This window comes from Venturia canescens, chromosome 1 (assembly GCF_019457755.1).
Source record: "Venturia canescens isolate UGA chromosome 1, ASM1945775v1, whole genome shotgun sequence".
NCBI classification, from domain to species: Eukaryota; Metazoa; Arthropoda; class Insecta; order Hymenoptera; family Ichneumonidae; genus Venturia; species Venturia canescens.
In genome coordinates this window covers 9,791,635-9,810,487 of record NC_057421.1, presented here as the reverse complement: position 1 = coordinate 9,810,487, position 18,853 = coordinate 9,791,635, and the positions used below count along the sequence as shown (strand labels likewise).

The 18,853-nt window shown below is 40.7% G+C and overlaps 1 protein-coding gene across 3 annotated transcripts in view; it reads right to left on the bottom strand.

Annotated features, from left to right (window-relative positions):
• LOC122405636 (probable calcium-binding protein CML22) overlaps positions 1-18,853 on the bottom strand; it is an 80,037-nt gene that overhangs the window by 48,580 nt on the left and 12,604 nt on the right. The window lies entirely within an intron of this gene.

The window sequence follows — 18,853 nt, the reverse complement described above, 5'->3', positions numbered from 1 at the left end:
GAAAAATCAATTCGCAAATTATCTTTCACAGAGATTCGTTCATATCAAGTTTCTTTCGCATGCGCGGATGCGTCTCAGCATAAACGCCCCCCCTTTTAAGGCGCTCCTTGTTCGATTCTCCATCCTCGGTTTACAATTGCATCTGGCACAAGATTCCTCGTGCGATAGCTCATACATGAGCCACGCTGTCAGCGAAAGGACTTGACTCTTAACGACATAGCAGCAGGTGGCCAAAGCTAACTGACAAGGCTGTTATAACGGGGTGGAACGAGCATTTGATCGTGTGACGAGGGTTAAGCTTATCGTCAAATCTGATCGAAATACTGTTTGGACAGGAGGCCATGTATAAATTTATTAATAGATTCGAGACGCATGAATAAATCTTATGAGAGAATATTTTTCACTAAAGTTGAAACAAAAAAACGTTTGCTCGGCACAAATGAAACGGAGAGAAGATTTTCGCGGGAAGGGCAACGCTGATTACCTTCACAGGGTCATGGTAATTAGCATGGGAATTCCTCGACCCTGTTGACGAGAGACGCTTTGACCCCTATTAAGGAGGGTGGATCGCGACGATACAAAGTTGCCACGCTAAACCACGTTAAAAATATAAAGAATTTCAAAATGATAAGAATTTCATAAAATTTGGTAAATGTATTCTTTGAAAATATATAAGACAATATAAATTTTTTAGATTTTTCTACCACATAGCTCTCGAGCAATTGAACACTAAAGTTCACGTGTATAAGCATAGAGTTTACATATATACAGTTATACATCTCGTGCATAAGAACTTCGATTTAACGCTCAATTATGCGATAACCATGTGGTAAAAAAATTTGAAAAAATTGTATTTGTGTACTTGTTGCCAAAGAATGTTATCACGAAATTTGATCAAATTCTGATTATTTTGATTTCGTGATCCACCCTCCTTAAAACCCGTCAGCGGTCGCGCTATATGAGACTTTCTCTCACACTTTTTTTCAAAGTATAGGAAACTACTTTGAAAAATGGGAGAATAATCTCAATTTTTTTTTTACTTATCAAATAACTATTATACTTAATAATATGGGTCACAAAATTGGAAAAAAAAAATGTTCTTTCTGAAAAAAAAAGAAAAAACAAAAAAACATTTTCTTTCGCACAGCCGGGCAATGTGAGACTTTTTCTCACGACGCGAACTTCATTCACAAAGTCCCCTTCGAAAGTCGCGAAAGCAAATGAGTAAAAGAGAAGATAAGCGAAATGCGCAGTTAGAAAATTCGACTAGGGACGAACAGCTTTCGAAACGCATTCTCCGTGGACCGACGAAACCCAAGCGCCTCAACGGAAGAGTAAAAAAGCAGAAGTTCAGGTTCAGGTTTAGGTTCGAATTTTCGGCATTTTTGCTCTTACTTCCGCACTTGACGTTCGATGCACTTTTTTATAAAAATATCCTTTGAATATTCGAACGAGAAATGAACACAATCTGTTCAATTAATTGTCTGGGGGCGAGTCTAAACTAGAATGACGATAAGAATTAAGAGCCGTTTTCATCAACGAAAAGAATCATTAGAACCATCACACCTCCAAGGCACTGTTGAATCGATTCTGACGCGTTCGTTCGAGATCATTTTTGCTTTAGAATAGAAAAATGCCTTCGTATTAATCGGTCCAAATTTTCTCACAGTTTAACACCGGTATGTATCTTACAAATTCTCAGTACGGTAAGAATCGTCGGAAAAATAGAGAGAAAGAGAAAGAGATGGAGACACGTTCTTGTCGGGTAGCTTTATTAAATTCCGTGCCAATTCTTGTCCGTACTTTATCAGGCCGAGTGAAGGAAACGAAGGATAGTGAGAGACATCGAAAACGATTGGCAAATTACGAAGTACGCAGAGATCGGCGAACAAAACTGGAATACGAGAAAATAAAAATGAGGGGAGAAAAATAAAGGAAGAGGAATAGAAAAAACGTGTGCGGGGGAAGGAACATCGATGGGCGTATCTGAATGAGTTATTGGACAAACTCGACATTCTCTCGTGTTCGAGTCTGTGACGTAAACTTTGAATCTAATATTAATGAGCACGGAAGTAAGCTCCATGGGAACGATCGAATTCGAGAGATCTTGATGATGGCTAACGGTCTTGTTTTCCACAGTTATTCTCACTCTCTTCGGTGAGGAAGAACTCGCTATTTTTCCGATGTTGAAACAATGAGGTTAACTTCGATTCGGTTCTCTTTCATCGATATCGACTTTCCGTCTTTCACGTGTACGCTCAGTAGCCAACGTATTTTTAAAAAATCTCGAACTTCACTTTTGGGCCTTCGTCGAACAAAATCTTCGGAGCTGTGCGTCGGTATGTCCTTCGACAAACCTTCTTTCCAGCGGTCTTCAATTCTGTACTCGAGTCGATCTCGCATTTTGTTGAAACGCGATTTCCCATTAGCTCGATATTTCATCGATTTTTTAAACAATCCAAACATGCCTGTGTTCCGGAGAACGAACGACTTCGCAACCGAACACATTGCATACGTAAACGTTGACCCTCGCCGCAACCGCAAATGGACTTTCGGCCTGTGTCTATAAATGTTCAGAACGCAATGCCGTAAAATCGATCACTTCCCATTTCGTTTCATTATTTCTTCTTGTTTGTTAACCAAAGTACTTCCATCCCGAAGTGAAAAAATGTGACAAAGCTATCAATCAACCATTGAGATTGTTTTCAATCATCTCAATGTGCTGTTAATTTTTTGGCATTGATATAACAACGCCGAAAATTCCGAAGGCTGAGCTCCATAAAAAAAAGCGCCGCAAACCATCGCACGAATTACAACATTCGAAAAGTTTTTCTTTGGAATTTTCGCATGTAGAATTATCAAGTTCTGAATCTGAAGAATCGCAGCGATTACCATAATCCTCTCATCCCCAGTGGAAGAGTTACGCATTGACAAAGAACGTGAATATACAAACGTAGCGAGCTGGGCAATGTTTTCACTCATATAAACACTGAGCAAATCAACGCGCGTTCTGGATTAAGCGACGTTATAAATTACCGAGATGTTCTGTATACTCAACGAAACACGCGACTGGTTTTTACGATATTCCATCACAGCTCGGTCCACACATCCAAGATATTGTGAAACCGGAAATCCCAACTTCCGTTGCATGTTACACCAAGATTCGTTCATGCGAATGCGAATCCTGCCGAGGTTTTAACTGAAGCCTAAAAAAACACGAATTATCTCATCCTCAGTGTAATATTTATCTTTGTATACTCCCTTTGGAATCCGTAGCCTTTTACGTATCGGTCTGAGTGCAGTTCGAACGAATCGTGCGAGTAAAACCGCATTCGAGACATAATTACACGGTGTAAACCATCACTCGATACTCAATGGGCCGCAAAATCGTTTCTCCCGTGATTCAGGGATACGAGATGAGTTTTGTCCGGCCGTTTACAGTCCCCCTTTTTGCTAGCGTATCGAATTACGACGGCTATAATATTTGGAAAAAAGCCTTCGATGCGGTCACCAAAAGCTCCCCTTCTCGGTAGCTTCTCGGTATAAATTAACGTTTTCAAAAAAATAGTAATTTTGAGTGGATCAACGGGATGAAATAAAATAATTGAATTTTTTATCGAATCGTATTGTTACGTCCCGAGGGAGGATTAGATGGGGACGCACAGTCGCCGATTTAGAGAGGCGATAAGGAATATTTGGGAAAAGAACTTGGATAGATTTTATATTTCTTGCACCGGTCGTGTGTATTTATGTGGCGACTGAAAAAACGAGTAACGTCTAGGGCACACGTGCGCTTGCGAGTGTTTCGAGAATGCGGAAAGTTAAGGAAAAATATTGTTAGATATTGTAAATATAATTGTTAGAGATAACCGGAATTTTCTAAGAGTATATTTTATGTTGAGTTATCTTACTGGATATGAATTTATTTATCAACGAACGATGATGTAAGTTTAGACTCGTAGATTTAAGACGAAAAAGTGAGGGGCGTTCTGCGTAATGCTAGGACGTAACAGTATAACTGAAACTTCTGAGGTTTGCTTCGAGTTAGTTTCCACGTTCTAACAATTTGCAGCCACCCTCGCGATCGAATTGCAATAAGAAAAAAATCCTGGACACCGAAGACTGAGGAAGGGTCGGTCGAAAGTGAATAGTAGGAGAGTAAAATCGAGCTGGGAAGAAAACGAAACTATGAGCTCTGCAAGCGACTCGATCAAGGTGGCTTCTCTTTGACAACTCTGATTATTTCTTAATTGCCAGCAAATACTAGCAATTCTCTTGATTGCAATACTGTGTTTACTCGATTGTATGGACTGAAAGAGTTGCAAGACATATTGCAGTTGCCGTCTGGATTGTCCCGAATTTCTCATTTCACCGAATGTTGGAGTCGTGATATCGGTCGACGTGAGTAATTCGACAGTGGAAATCGAGTCAGAAAGTTGAGAAAAAGCCCGAATTCTTAAAAAAAGTATTAAGCTTGGAATTCATTGAAATTGAACTTGGAATGGGTGTTTGCAACAAATTTTTTGAAAAGAGATTTTAGATAAAAGTTATCAAAGTGACAGAAACTTGCGCGCCGCCTTAACCGGAATTTCTGCCCCTAAGCGTTCTCGACCCGGTGAGGAAAGTAATCCGGCACTTTTGCAATGATCTCGACTCGGTAAACCCGACATAGATATGCAAAGAAGAGGTGCGTGTACGGGAGAACGAATCGGGTGTTTGATGCAAGCCGAATAGTCGAGAACACCGCAGTCATATTACGGTGTTCGAAGGCGTGTTCGGCGGCGACACCTGTTACTTCCAATGTCTGTCCTCTCGGAGATCCTCTTGCTCGAATACCCTTGTTTCGACAGGCGTGGCGATCGGCAATGGAAAAAAGAAAAAGTGAGCGAAGAGAGTAGAGAAAAACTGCAGGATGAAATACTACCACTCCGCAAATTCGGTTATCACACGGGTCCAGCTTTATGCACGTTTATCATTTTACGGTTTTTTCCCCTTTGAACTGGAAAACCTTCCAGAACAAAGCGTTTTATTATTCTCCGTGCTTTTGTTCAATGTTCCAAAAAGTACTTGTTTACTATTTAAGGAAGTGCATCTGGTAATCGAATTAACAAAAAGATTTTGATTTAAAAATTCAAATACGGCAATGAATAATAAAAAAATGTCCCGTCAAAATTTTAAGGCCCGAGGACACTTTGTTTGTGAGAAAACAATTAAAACGAATTCTCCAAAACGGTCTCTTACGGGTTTCAGTGATTTTCCCGTCTTTGTATACGAAATTTGCAGCCATTGACAAACAGTTCTTGCAAAAACTTGCATAAGTGATTGAAAAATATCTGAAGAATATGTTTACAGCTTTGTAAAATCCATTCATAAAATCCTTATAAAGTTCGCAATTAATGATTTTTTTCACGAAAAATCGCGATTATTGAAAGGTTAACCCATGTGTTACTTTCACGTTGCCAAACTCGCTGAACCGACAAAGCTGGTCGCAATAATTTTTCTTTTATTGAAATTCTAATTATTCTATTTATTGTGGTCTAAATAAATTTGTAGAACAATAAAAAAAGAACTTCGTGCTTCGATTTCACTGAGGAAGCATTAATAAATTTTTTCCATACTGTCGTCGGAACATCGCAACATTCTTTGTATTTCAAACACCTGAATTTCAGTGTGACGACAGAGGCGAGCCGGAATTCGAATCCCATGTGTCCGTAAGGGGGAAAATGAGTTGAGGCAACACCGGAAAAACTTAGCCGAGTCCTCGGAAGCACCTGGAGCCCTAAAAGAAGTGGAACGAATTACAGCACCCGCATTCGATGAGATTAACGCCCACGGGGGCTCAGGAATTCATAACTTCAGCCCATGAGAATCTAAGTGATGAAATTCCTATTATTTGGAACGAGTGTTAAGCTCAACATAGAAAAAACACACAAATGAAAACCCGGCGGCGACGGGCCGGAGGTGCGAGAAGTCGAAATCTTCGAAAATCGATCATCGATACACAATCACGGATTATTTATCAGAACGATTTCTCGGTTTATATCACTCGAGCGAGGCCACTTTGACTGGTCATCCGTGAGAAATTCGGAGGGAATTCCGTCGAGGGTTGTGACTGATCCATGATTCTTTTCACTTGGGGAGAGCAAAGCAACAGGGCAGAACTCCGGAAACAATGCGGCGGAAAAAGCGGCAAATTGAATTATAACGTTATTCGATACATCCGATTCACTTCAGCGTATAAATGGTTCGACCCTGCAGGATCCTCGCGCTGCCCCGCTTCCTTCGCTTATTGAGGCATCAAGATCCCCGCTATGTTACCAATTCAGCAGGAATTCCAAAACTTTTTCCTTCATGTTACCAGACACTGAGCGGCGTTGAATGAGAATAATGAAAATTGAAAATACATCTGAAGAAAGAGGAACGTTTCTTGTTGAAATCGAACCCAAATTGTTTGCACGTTTTCACGCAACCATGCAGAATCCAACATTCGAATAATATTTTCATTTCGTGAACCATAATTCTGTTAATGAGTTCGATCAACAATTAAGGACCCGCACGTGCTCATATTTGTTGCTGCAAATCTTATACTGTGCCACGTCGTCATAATTCTCAAGGCTAATACCATATTCACTAATAACAAAATTGTCACGAAATCCTAGAGCCCGCGCGATGATTGATTGCAACAAGACTGATGAGTGACAATTCCATTGCACAAGGGAGAGTGGCGTAATTCCAGACGCATTACATTTTGATCTTATTTTTGTCTATACATTAAATCGATGAAACTACGGAATAAACGGTATCAATGTTATTAAAAAAATTAATTTAACCCTACACCTCATGTGCCTTTTTTCATACCCTCAACCTCATGACCGGGGTTTGAACGCACCCCAATCTTTTTCTGCTTATAAATCCGGTCCTACGATGCTAAACTGACTTTATCCTACACCATTTTCTTCGTTTTTTTATAACGAAAAGAATGATGTTCGATAAAACTAATTTCAATTGAATTTATATATAAAAAAATCCGTCAATAATCAGTCGATAATGTCGCTTGTTAGGACGGGAGCGTAGTTTGAAGTTCGCGTGGGGTGTGCTCACACCCCAGTCATGCGTTCTAGGGTTAATATCCTTATTTCATATGAGAATCACTAACACAGTTCAAAGTTGGGCTTACCCTACTGTTTTTGAATTATTTATTAATTTGTGAAATTTCGCAGTTTGGGGTAATTCCGAACGACTTGATTGGAGAAATTCCGGACGTTCTGCTCTTACCCCATATCGATTGATTTTTTTTCTAATCTCAGTAACGTCGTAAACACATATGAAAGAAAACACCAACGAATAATATTGAGTGCATAAATGTAGCAGGGAACGATGTGAAAATAAAAAAGTTATTTTTGTTTTGAAAAGTATTCACCATTCGAAGACTGGATTATGTGAATCGAGCGTGAAATGTGGGCTCACAAAGTTGCACGAGCGAAAGTACGAGTCGAAAATATGTTTGCGATACGTGCAGCAATTTCTAATGCAATCTAGATTCAGCCCAAGGGCCGTCCGGAATTATCCCGGAGGTTCAATGTGAATCCGAATTTTACGGAGTGTTGTTTTTTGCTAAAAATTTAGCATTTTTTTCATCAATTTGTTAACATTCACATAAAAAATTGCAAACAAGATATCAGGGAGTAAAATAGATGGAAAATTTATTTTGTTATTTCATTGTGCGGTTGGTTATTAATCAATTTTCCTTAGGCGATTGGAATTACCCCAATTTCCCCTACTGACGTTGGTTACGTGGCACTTGAGTCATGCACAGCTCGTGTAATTGTTGAAAATACTATAAATGTTCCCGGCCGATGATAATACCAGGAGCAATTAAGCAAAATAGCTGAGTTCGTAGTCAGTGTTAAAAGGAAAATTCAACTTATCAAATTTCGGGTTATCGAGGTTTTAGACCGACGGTGAAATAATACGGGGCTGAGTACGCGTTTTATTTTCGCTGAAGAAAAATAACTGTGGGACTCGATGTATCGGTTTTCGTTCCCACTCTCTTCGTGCATCAAGAAATATTGACCGATATTCCAATTTTTTTTGCCCTTATACGTCAGTATCGCCTCGGGAAATCGCTTGAAAATTTTCCGCCCAAATAAAATGCGACTTAGCCTAGTTAATTGATAAAATTAAGTATCCTGAAACAAGTTCGTTGAGAAATATGATTTTTAAAATAGCACGGAAGCGCTTTTGCAGCTATGATTTTTCATGATAAATTTTCGTCCGGTTATCCGGATCATATTTTCAGCGTAATAAATTAGCGTCGACTTTCCGGTTCGGAAGAATAAGTGTAAAGAGTAAGATAAGCTAGAAACTTCGTGCATGTAATGCGCAAGAGAAAAGAGCACACGGACACTCTGCGCGAGGCGAGTCAAGAGAAAAGGAAATAATGGTTTGCACGAGATGTTTCATAAGTCGGTGTTAGTGGGGCTGCATAATTTAGCGAGTTGGCCAGCGCCAAGGGTTAGTTAGTAGAGTATTTGTACAGTCTGTATATAGGAATTTCGAGTGACTAAGTAAATTACCAGTTGTGTATGCCGACGGAACAAAGGAAAGTGTGTGCTGGGTGAGGGAAGACAGAGAAACGTTCGAGGTCTCTCTCGATCTGAACGAGCTTCGTCGAGTCTTTTCTGCACATACGTGAGCGAATGCTTGTGCATTCAATTTCTGCTCTCCCAATAAAACTTTATAATAAAATATCCGTTCATCGGCTTCAAACAGTTTTATCCGATATCCGAAGAATCTCAAAAAAAACCAGCAACGACGACCCAGCCGATGAAATTTATCTTCCCATCGAGCGTTAGACTGCAATACATAAAACTCCCAAATTTACCTAATCCACTGTATGCTCAATTATTTTACGAGAGCCAGTTTTTCCGGGGCGAACGCAAATTTTCATCGTTTCAACTCGAGTTCTAACTCATCTCCTCCCCCCCTCCTGCCGCCGCCCTTCACTCTTTTTCTTCATCACTCTTTTCTGCGAAAAATATCCGCGCCCTTGCAATCGTTGTGCATCCTCGAGTATAACGAAGTGCTCGAGTAATTAGAAGATGAACGTGCATGATTACGGCATACTTTTTTTTCCTTTTGATAAAAAGTATCATTATGCAAATTAATGAGGTAGATTCTGTGTACGAGCAATAGAGGCTAGAAAAACATTAGCAGGCAGCCTCCGGGTTTGGGAAGGAAAAATTTATATTCATTCGAATGAGTTCAGACCCTTGAACTTGTGACGCGTTGTTATAAAGCTCAATAACGTCGAAATAGGTGAGCACTATCTTCCTGCCTCGTTCAGATTCATGCTCATTTGGGCAATTTCTACTTGAAACAAGTAGAAAAGTCCGTATCGGGTCAGACCGCGTATTTCCGCACCTGTGAGATGGAATTATGATGGGAAACAAGGAGTTTTACGAAAACAATCGCTCGAAGGTGTACAGACAATTGCAATCGAGGAGAAAGCGTTTTCGGAAAATGTTGGAAATAAGATTCCGAAGTGTACAACGATACTTTTCAACCCCGATGAATACGATATTTTAGAGAAGACTGCAATCCACGGAGCGAAGGAATATGAAGATACTTTTCCAAGGAAAATAGTATCGGAAACAGCAAGGAGTCTCGAGCGGTTTTTCCTTCGTTGATTGGCATCCAGAGTAAAAAAATTCTCGATGACAGTGGCTCGTCCGGAGACCCGAGAGAGATCGTAAGAAATAAAAGCTGAAGAGGGAGGAGGCTCTGTCTAGGTACGATAGGGTAAAGCGCTCGATCAACCTGTCTTGCATTCTAATCGAACGCCACCTCGGTCGTCGTCTCTGCGAGAAAGAATGGAGGAAAATAACGAGCGAGAATAAAAAAAAAAGGGAGAAAAATTCTCGTATATCGCACTCATACTCGTGCTACGTATTTTTGTGAGCGAAGAAGAAAAGCGAGCATTTTTCCAATGCGCGTCAAAGTCGTCAGCAGTCAAGCATTCGATCTTACTGTCTCCGTGCGTTCTATACATCGGACCGAGATAGAATTTCAGTACATGCACACAATCGATTTCGACTTGGTGATCGAAAAAAGCATTGCGAGCTTCATCTCGCGACGCTCCCTTGGCGAGACACTGAAATCACGGATCTATTCAACAAAGCAATAATCATCCACATTTTCTAGGAATCTCCGTTTAGAAGATGATAAAAGGAGGCAGCGTCGTTCGAACGAGCATCGTAGCCGTGATCAAAATTCTTTGACATTAAACTTCATCCTGATGAAATTCACACCGAACGAGATTGAGACAACATTTTTCAAACGGTATCGTTTGCCGCAAAGATTCAAGTTACGTTCGATATAAAGTATCGATGTACCTTCAATATTCGGATTGTGTAACGACGCCGAGATGAAAAAAAAAAACGTTTTTACGTTGACGGCTTTGCACACACGTACGTGAAAACAGAGTAAAAGTTTCTCTCGATCGAGCAGTCGCGTAAACTGTAAAACATCGAAGAATAGTATTTCACGCACTCGTGCAATTTTCCTTCTTATAGCGTATTCTTGTAGCGTTCGATAGAACATCGAGTCACGATGAATAATGGCGTTGGAACCCGCCACCGACCGATTTCCCTCGAAACGGTTTTCGAGGCTCCCCCTCTTTCGTGGTTCCGTTGTTCACCGCGTCCATATCTCTACGTCCATCTCCAAAGCTCTGCTCGTCAAACTTCTGTTATGTCCGTTATACTTGGGCACCCTCAATCCCAGTGGTCCATCTAAAATATTCCCAATCTGTCGAGATTCGCGAAAGAAAACGAATCGCGATGGGGCCGCGATGATGGACAGCTGCAAAAACGGGTTGTCCGAATGCTCGGGGTGATTCTGATTCCTCCTTAATTTCCGTATTAGCTGAGCGATGATTTAATCGGTCATGTCACCATAAGAAAAGGTTGATTTTTGCACAGGAAAATCATCATCCGGGTGAGACTATTTCCCGAGTTATTTGGCTCGTGAACCGCGCTAATATCGTAGCGTGAAAACGAGCAGGCTCGTTGTTTTATAAGCCGAATAACTCGGTCGTGATAATGGACTTGACACCCAGCGTTTAATCTCTATGAACAGCGATCGCAGTCACCAAAACTGCATCTTTTCACGTGGAGTTTCAGCCGCATATACGCGAAGATAGAGTGGTTTGACAAATTATATCATATTTTGCTTTTGGATTGATAAACGATTGAGAGAATCGAGCAACGCGATATAATAGAAGCAATTGTCAGGATAACAGGCTCCTTTCGATCACTGTTTCCAATTTGAGGATTTAATTGGATTTCCTTGGGTTTGCTATAGATTGATGCCTATCCATATACCGCCGCGAACACAAAAGGGATGACTGCGAACAATTTGAAAACTGTTGCAGTTTCGGTACTCCGATCCTAGTGTTGTGTATGATCTATCGAATAACTACGAAGCAGATTGAGATTTCTGTCTATTATTAACATGAAGTGAGGCAGCGGTAGCTCGGCGTTGCTGAGTGGCACCGGATTGAAATATTAAAAGGGAACCAATTCGAGCCTCTTATTCGTGAATATTTCATCGCAGATGGAAGTTCGCAGGTGCTTCGACCCCACCACGATCATTAATTATTTTCATGCATTAGCCAAACAAAATTAATTGTCGACAATGAACAAACTGGTACCCGAATTAGGCTTACAAATTAGGAATGTTTGTGAGTGTTTTTTGTAAACAACGATAATTCTAGTGATCCTTACCACGTTGTAGCAAATGAAATTGTTTTTCTTCTCGCCCATTAGAAAGCAATGAAAAGACAAAATGGACAGGCACTACGTTTATTTGTCGATTCATTTTTTCACTAATCCTCGAGGAATGACTTCGTAACACGTCAAATGTGGTGAATATCCTTTCCGAAGGCTGAGAAGTCGCGAGAGGCTTTCACCGTTCGAAGGAGTCGTGACCGCAGCCAACGACAGTAATTTGCGAAGCGTTTTACTCATGAGTAATTGTTCAAACTCGGTTTCTCATTCTTTTTACCTCCCTGCATAATAAAGCGATCAAATCTGCAATATATTTCCGCGTGAAATCCCACAGGACGGAATCAGGGGCAGGCTATCGTCGTATAAATCTTCATAAAAGTAAAATCGATGAAAAATGTTGTAGAGAAAAACTCCCATGGCAAAAAGTATAAAAGCTTGTGCACATTCAAAAAATGACTTACTTTCACGTTTGGAAAAATATCGAATATTTAAGGACGCAGGAGCGTCTTGTGTGTACGCATATTTATAGGTAAATCATTTAAATTCAACGCCTGCAGTATCCATTTACAGAACAACAACATTACGTGTACGCCCTTAAAAAGCTTTTAACTGTAATATCGCCCCGTAAATAGTCGTGCAAGCGCGCTCGCATAATTCCATCCTTCCTTTTTTCAGTCAACTATTAACAAAGGTGCTTGCTAAAACCACTTGTGGCTCTCGATAAACGAGGGAGAAATCAAGAGAGTGCGGGAGGGCCGGCTAGAAAGAGCCCGAGCGTAGAAAAGAGCTTCCATTTTCTGCAATGAAGCCATGAACGTGATCCGCTGTTCACTAGAAACTTAGCACAGCATTGTCAAACATAGAGGGCGACCATTTTTGCCAACAAGTTCCCTCGTATTTTGCAGGCTCATCGATTATTCATAGAGAAAAAGAAAAAAATATTGGAGTAAGAGAGAGAAACCTCACTACAAACGGAGCAGTACGACGTCAAGATGAACGTACGATCCACGAAAAAAAATTCACTCTTCATTCGTGTCCAATTTGCCTCATCTGCATAAAAGAAGCTCAGATAATCCAGTGCATTCGTTATTCAGTCTCAAACCGGAAAAATCCAAATGAAAAAGTACCGTCAGACTTCTCGTTACGCCAAGCAATTGATCAATCAATTACTGAATAATGCTTCTACTTAATGAACTTTTTAAGGATAACCAAACCCACGTTTGGGGCCATAAAATCATCATAATGGGAAGGAAACATTTGCAGATATCAGAGGACAGTTTATCAGAGTTAGACGAATTTCTAGAGATCCGCATAACATTTCGTAGTAGTCAGCTAATGAAATTATAGACTCGCCATGATTCATGCGATACCTTAATGCACCGAACTATTTTACTACTTTCGTACGAGGCTGCGGAACACTGTAAACACTGAGATCGGACCAAACCCCGACGCAGATATCCCCATGTGTCTCTACTTGATTATACTCCATGCTCAGTTTACCTGTTTAATACCGTGAAAATTATGGGACATGGTCGCGACGCTCGCCTTTCTAAATGCTCTATCTATGCATATACGGAACGCGCAGTGCCAGTCCGATCTACATATACGGAGTGACCAATTCACCGGATCTTTCTCGTAATCCTGTAACCTACTACGTGGAAAGACTCATTTATTGGTGCGGGTATGATTTATACGCGAATTCAGAAAGTAATCAATATTGCACCGCTTAGCAAACCGATTCACGCGGCAATTTGAATGAGTCTGGGTTCCGACGTGCGAGGTTGTTGAATTAGAAAGAGTCGAAGCAGTCAGTGGAGTAAATCGGGGAATAATGACGCGGGACAAGGAACTGCAATGTTTGGGAGCCAATGTTAACTTTTGTTTGTACTTCATATGAGAAAGTTGGAGGAAAATATTTTCATAAATTATGTCGATGAATGATTTTCCGAATGAAACGGTTTGTGAGGGGAAAATGTGCGCAATTTTCGATCAAAACGATCGACGGTTATGGAAAGACGGAAAAGTTTATCATCATCCGAGCGGGCGTCGTTTGAAGGTAAAAGGTGTAATTTCGAATGAGATTTTTTGTTGATGAAAGTTGAGATTGTACGAAGAACGATAGCGAAAATGAGGATGAAGCGAATCACTCAAAAGTTGAAGACTGAACTCTACGCGAGCTCCGTTTTACTCGCTGTCTTAAATTTTCTTGTACGGATTTTCACGATGGTAAGAAAGAGGGAACAGGAAGAGCATCGTAAAAGACCGATTCCATTGTTACTGGATCCTGGAAGGCACAAAAGTCCGTATGTACTGTTGGAGTGTGTCGAAAACAATCATTGAGAATGCTCCCTAATGTTTGCCCCTGACTGCGAGGAAAAGAAACGCGAGCGATGAGAAACGAGAAAGTTGAATAAAAAAACGAAGAGAAGACCGGAGAAGAATGAATATAGAAGAAACGAAGAAAAGTATCGCACGTTTATTCGCACGGTGCACTCTCCGTTTTTACACAACTCGTATCCCGAAAAATACCTTCTCGACTGTATACAACAAACTGACAGGGGTGCATGTGTGCTGATGAGAAAAAGGAAACTCGTGCTTTCTCGATCCCGATAAAACCCGCCGCGGGTTTTACTGTGCCCAAGCTGTCGAGACGTGTGCCAAGCTTCGCTCAATACGTGTTTGAGAGAAATGGAAAAACAGTCCCGCCGCATTCGTTCCCTTTCTCTTGTGCCCTGATCTGCTCCCCAGCAACCACTAACAAGATTGTACTTTACTCAAACGTATACCATCGTGAGAAATCATTTTTATTGTCCGGTCAATTTTCGTCCCTTATTCAAATGTGAATAATCTTCCAACTTTTCATGGGGCTTTTGCGATCCTTGAGGTTGACCTATCGCAGTCAAGAGACACCCTATTATTTTGAAAACTTTAAATTAGCTGTAGATGATGGATTTTTATATTATTTTATTAGTATTACGAAAGTCCATGGTTTTTCAAGTGTGTCTCGTGATGATTTATGGAACATTCATTTATTATGAAGTTTTTTAATGTCATTCTGATTCGACTCACATCGTCCAATGAGCCATACTCATAACACATATGGCAATGCTGTCTCGTTTGCTTACCATTACCCATCGCTTGGTGCGAGGAGGTTATGTTTGACCGTGGATCGTGATGTTCGGCTGGACCAGAAACATTTTCTTTAGACAAATTTATTTTTCCTAGCATTCTATTTCTCGGATAAGAACCCGCGATTCCACTATTCAAGTTCACATATTCGAATGCGTTCCGTGTTAATCGAGGTTATGCAGCGTTGCCACCTCTACGCAGCCAGAGCGGTAGTAGCAGAAGACAACACACCGCGTAATAACTCGAATAAATCGAAGATTTTTATTTTAATTGTTCGGCAAACCTCTTTTTTTTATTCAAAAATGATTCTTAGCATTTTTTTCAATTTGAGAATTTTTTTGAAAAACATCTAATCAGAAATTTATTTATTTATGGCTCAAATCTCTGTTGGGGCGCGGTCTCCAAAAGCTGTGTGGTAAATTTCTAAATTTTATCGATTAATTATTGTTATAACTAGTCGATGATGCGCCCAAAAATTTTGCAGGTGTTTTCCTGTGCACTTTAACTATCAAATAAAAAAATGTGACGATTGTATCTAATAACGAAGTTTGCGATGGGTCAACCTTAAAAAATTCGCTCGTTAATTCATTTTTCATTCACGCAAGTATTTTCAGCTTACGAATCAATTCTCAAATGATGAATATTCATTCGGTAACTCATCACTCCTCGGCCCTTAAAATCGAATCCCGCATCCCAATTCGCAGAGTTTAAATACAGTTGCTCTACAAAAATATCTTCAGAAAACTTTTGCAGCGTTCCAATTCGTAATTTGTAGAGAAAAGTACAAGCAGGAGAGACCCTCGCTTGCTCGACTGAAAACAAGTGGAAAAGGAACGTCAATTTATAAAGCAACTCGTAGAGGGACTTTTCCACGTGTCCTTCTATTCCCAAGATAAACTCGAAAATTCCCGATGCGGCGGTTCAGTACGTACTTGAAACTATTATTTGTTCTACCTGCTCAATGCGCCGCGGTATACGTAGAACCAGATGTACCTGTCACAAGCCCGGAGAAAATCACTTGACCGGAAATCGAATTCAACTTGCCCTTTTTCCTGCAGTAGAAGAACGCGACAAACTTTTATTCCGTGCGTATACGTTTGTTTATTTCTCTTTTCCAGTTTTTTTATCCTTAGGAAGGTTCCACGCTCGTGCTCGAGGTAGAATTTGGACGTTTCAAGAGCTGTATAGTACGAGAATCGAAATTCTTCATTTTCATATCGTGCAACATTGCACCGAAGTCCTGAGGAAGCTCGTACAGAAAAATATTCAATTGCTGGGAAAACGCAATGAAAACACAGCGAACCCACATAGTTTTTATCTGTATAATTTCTGTCATGAGTGAACGAGGTCACCGGATACCGAATGTTATCATTACGAAATGCACCCATATACGGAATCACCTAAAACCGAAAAATTACTGTTCGCTATGTGCAACGAGTGCGAAACGTATTTTTTTCCATTTATTGCTGAGCAGAACACAAATCTCCATGAATATGAATTGAAAATCATCGCTGAAACCCCAGAATTTCGTCGGAATGAATAGTATCACTGACGACCAATAAAATGCGGAGCACGAATGTCAAAACTCTGCTGTACAGTATAAAAAACCACGAGACAATTCCACAATTTCATGTTTGCAAAAATCTCGAAACAAGATCGTTGTTAGTTATGAGAATTATTCAAATTTTTCTTGATCAACGTCTCTCTAACTTTTAACGTGCTTCGGGGTGAAAATTTCGGAACGTCGCTCGTAGTGGCGCTCTTACCGCTTACCGTGCGATCTCGAAAAACCGTACTTCGAGCTTGAAATTTCTAAGGAGCTCACCGATCAATACCATTTTGTGACTTGCTCTCACAGTCGAGTGTATCGCGATAATTATTGCCGGGAATTTCACGGTACAAAAACGTCTGTAATTCCCTCGGTTCGTGATTGATGAAAATTGCTCACTGTACGATCGGCAAATACGACGTAGGTCGAGCAGTTTTGGACGAATGTACGCGCTCCAGATCACCCACGAGAAACTATATTTCTGTGTCTCCGACAAACATTTCGACTCACGTGTGCGGGGCGACAGATTCGAGTTTGGATATGGACCTTAAAGACCGACCATTTTTCGCACTGGGATGCCAAAAATTATTCTTCAACTGAATCTAACTTTACGTTGGCTCGATAGAACTTGACGTTTTCGTCCTAACGGAATTAAGGAAGTTGTGGTCCTTCTTTGGGAACGCGCAGGGGCCGGGTGCTCTGACAGGCTGCACTACTGCCAACCTCGTTGCCTTTCTTCTTTCCATCTCTCGTTTTTATTCCACCCAGTTGCCTCAGCAAAGACTTTTGTGGTCGTGTCCTAAGAAATTCAACGAATCTTGTCAGCTAATCCGTTATCTTAGTTACGTTTTCGAAGAACCCACTGAATTTCAATCTTCTCTACTTCTCTACAATAACTTTTGGTATTTAACCACAAAACTTGATGAAATGAGAAATTTTTCAAATTCGAGGATCTCCCTAATTTGATTATAAGCCTCATTGTTTTGTCCACTGCAATGAGAAAGTCAAAAATATTATTGTTTAATGTTGAATTTTCAAAAATTCAACAGCACTTTGCTTCTTGAGTAACTCGGTTGATGCGATCACTTCATCGTCGTTAAATCAACGACTTTGTGGAATAAACAATTTTATATCGCTCGCCACGAATAGTAGTAGAAAAAGTTTTGATAAATAAACTATTTTTGTTTCTCATCAATGCTAATTGTCGCACAGCCAAATGCGAATGACGTGACGTTCGACGTGTAACAATTCCATCACCACGAAATTTGTCAGCGATCCTAGCGCTTTTAAATTGAGTAAGCTTCGAAGATGCGAAGCAGTGGCAAGACTATTTAGAGATTGTCAAATCCCCGGTAAATCCTTCGATGCAATAGAGCGTTGCGAGCGCTGCAACTCGTCGTTGATCTGATCGTCTATATATAAAATGTTCATGAGATATATCGGTCGGTCTGTTTCTACCCTGATGATTCCTGGGATCCGTGAAACGCCACAAGTTCCCCCAGCGAGGGAAATATGCTTAAGCTCCGCTACATTGCGATCTATCTGTGTTGACAAATTGCAGAAGAAAATAAAAGGAGCGTGTAGGGTGGTAAACCGCTTTACTAAAACCTCCCAGAAGCGGTTTACAATTTTTCTTTTTTCTCATTCATTAATCTTGCGGTGAAAGAAAATAGTGACTGGGAGTTTTGTCGATCTATGAATTTGGAAGCGCAGGGAATTTACGGTAGAAAATCACCGAAAGCGAGTCGCGCATCTACGAGCAGAGAGGAAAAACTTCGGCGGGAGAAAGATCTACGGGAAAAAGATAGGCAAAGCACGCGGCATCTCTCTTTCGCAGTCACGAGGAATCGACGAGGTATCCAACTCCCTGTACCAGCGTGTTTTATTCAAATTTCATTATCTGCTCCCTCCGCCTCAATCCCTTTTAACAATCAACCGTAGAAGAAAGTTTGCCCTGTGTTCTCGACAGTATCAACTCGAGAGACGAACTGCATACATGTGCAAGCGAAAGGCACGCGATAGGAATTTAACGAACAATCTGCCTTCGGGAGCGAGTTTCATTAACAAAAACGGAGACGAAGGATTGAGGCAAAGGTGTTAGGTTAAGGGAGACAAGAACGCGGTCCTCGCAGGAAATAGGAATCAAAAGCACTGCGATACGAGAAATTTCGTTAGAACGATGAATGGAAGAAAGCGAATGGGAGTGGAAAAGTAAGGGAGGAATTTTCTCTTTGAAGACTGCTGAAAAACTTGCGCTACTTCCAACCTACTTTTTGCGTCACAGTTCTCTCCACCCCCGCCTCTTCTGTTGCAACTTCTCGCTCTTTCTTATACTCACACCCTCGCCCAGCACGAACGCCTCTGCATCTCGACCGTCCCTCCCATT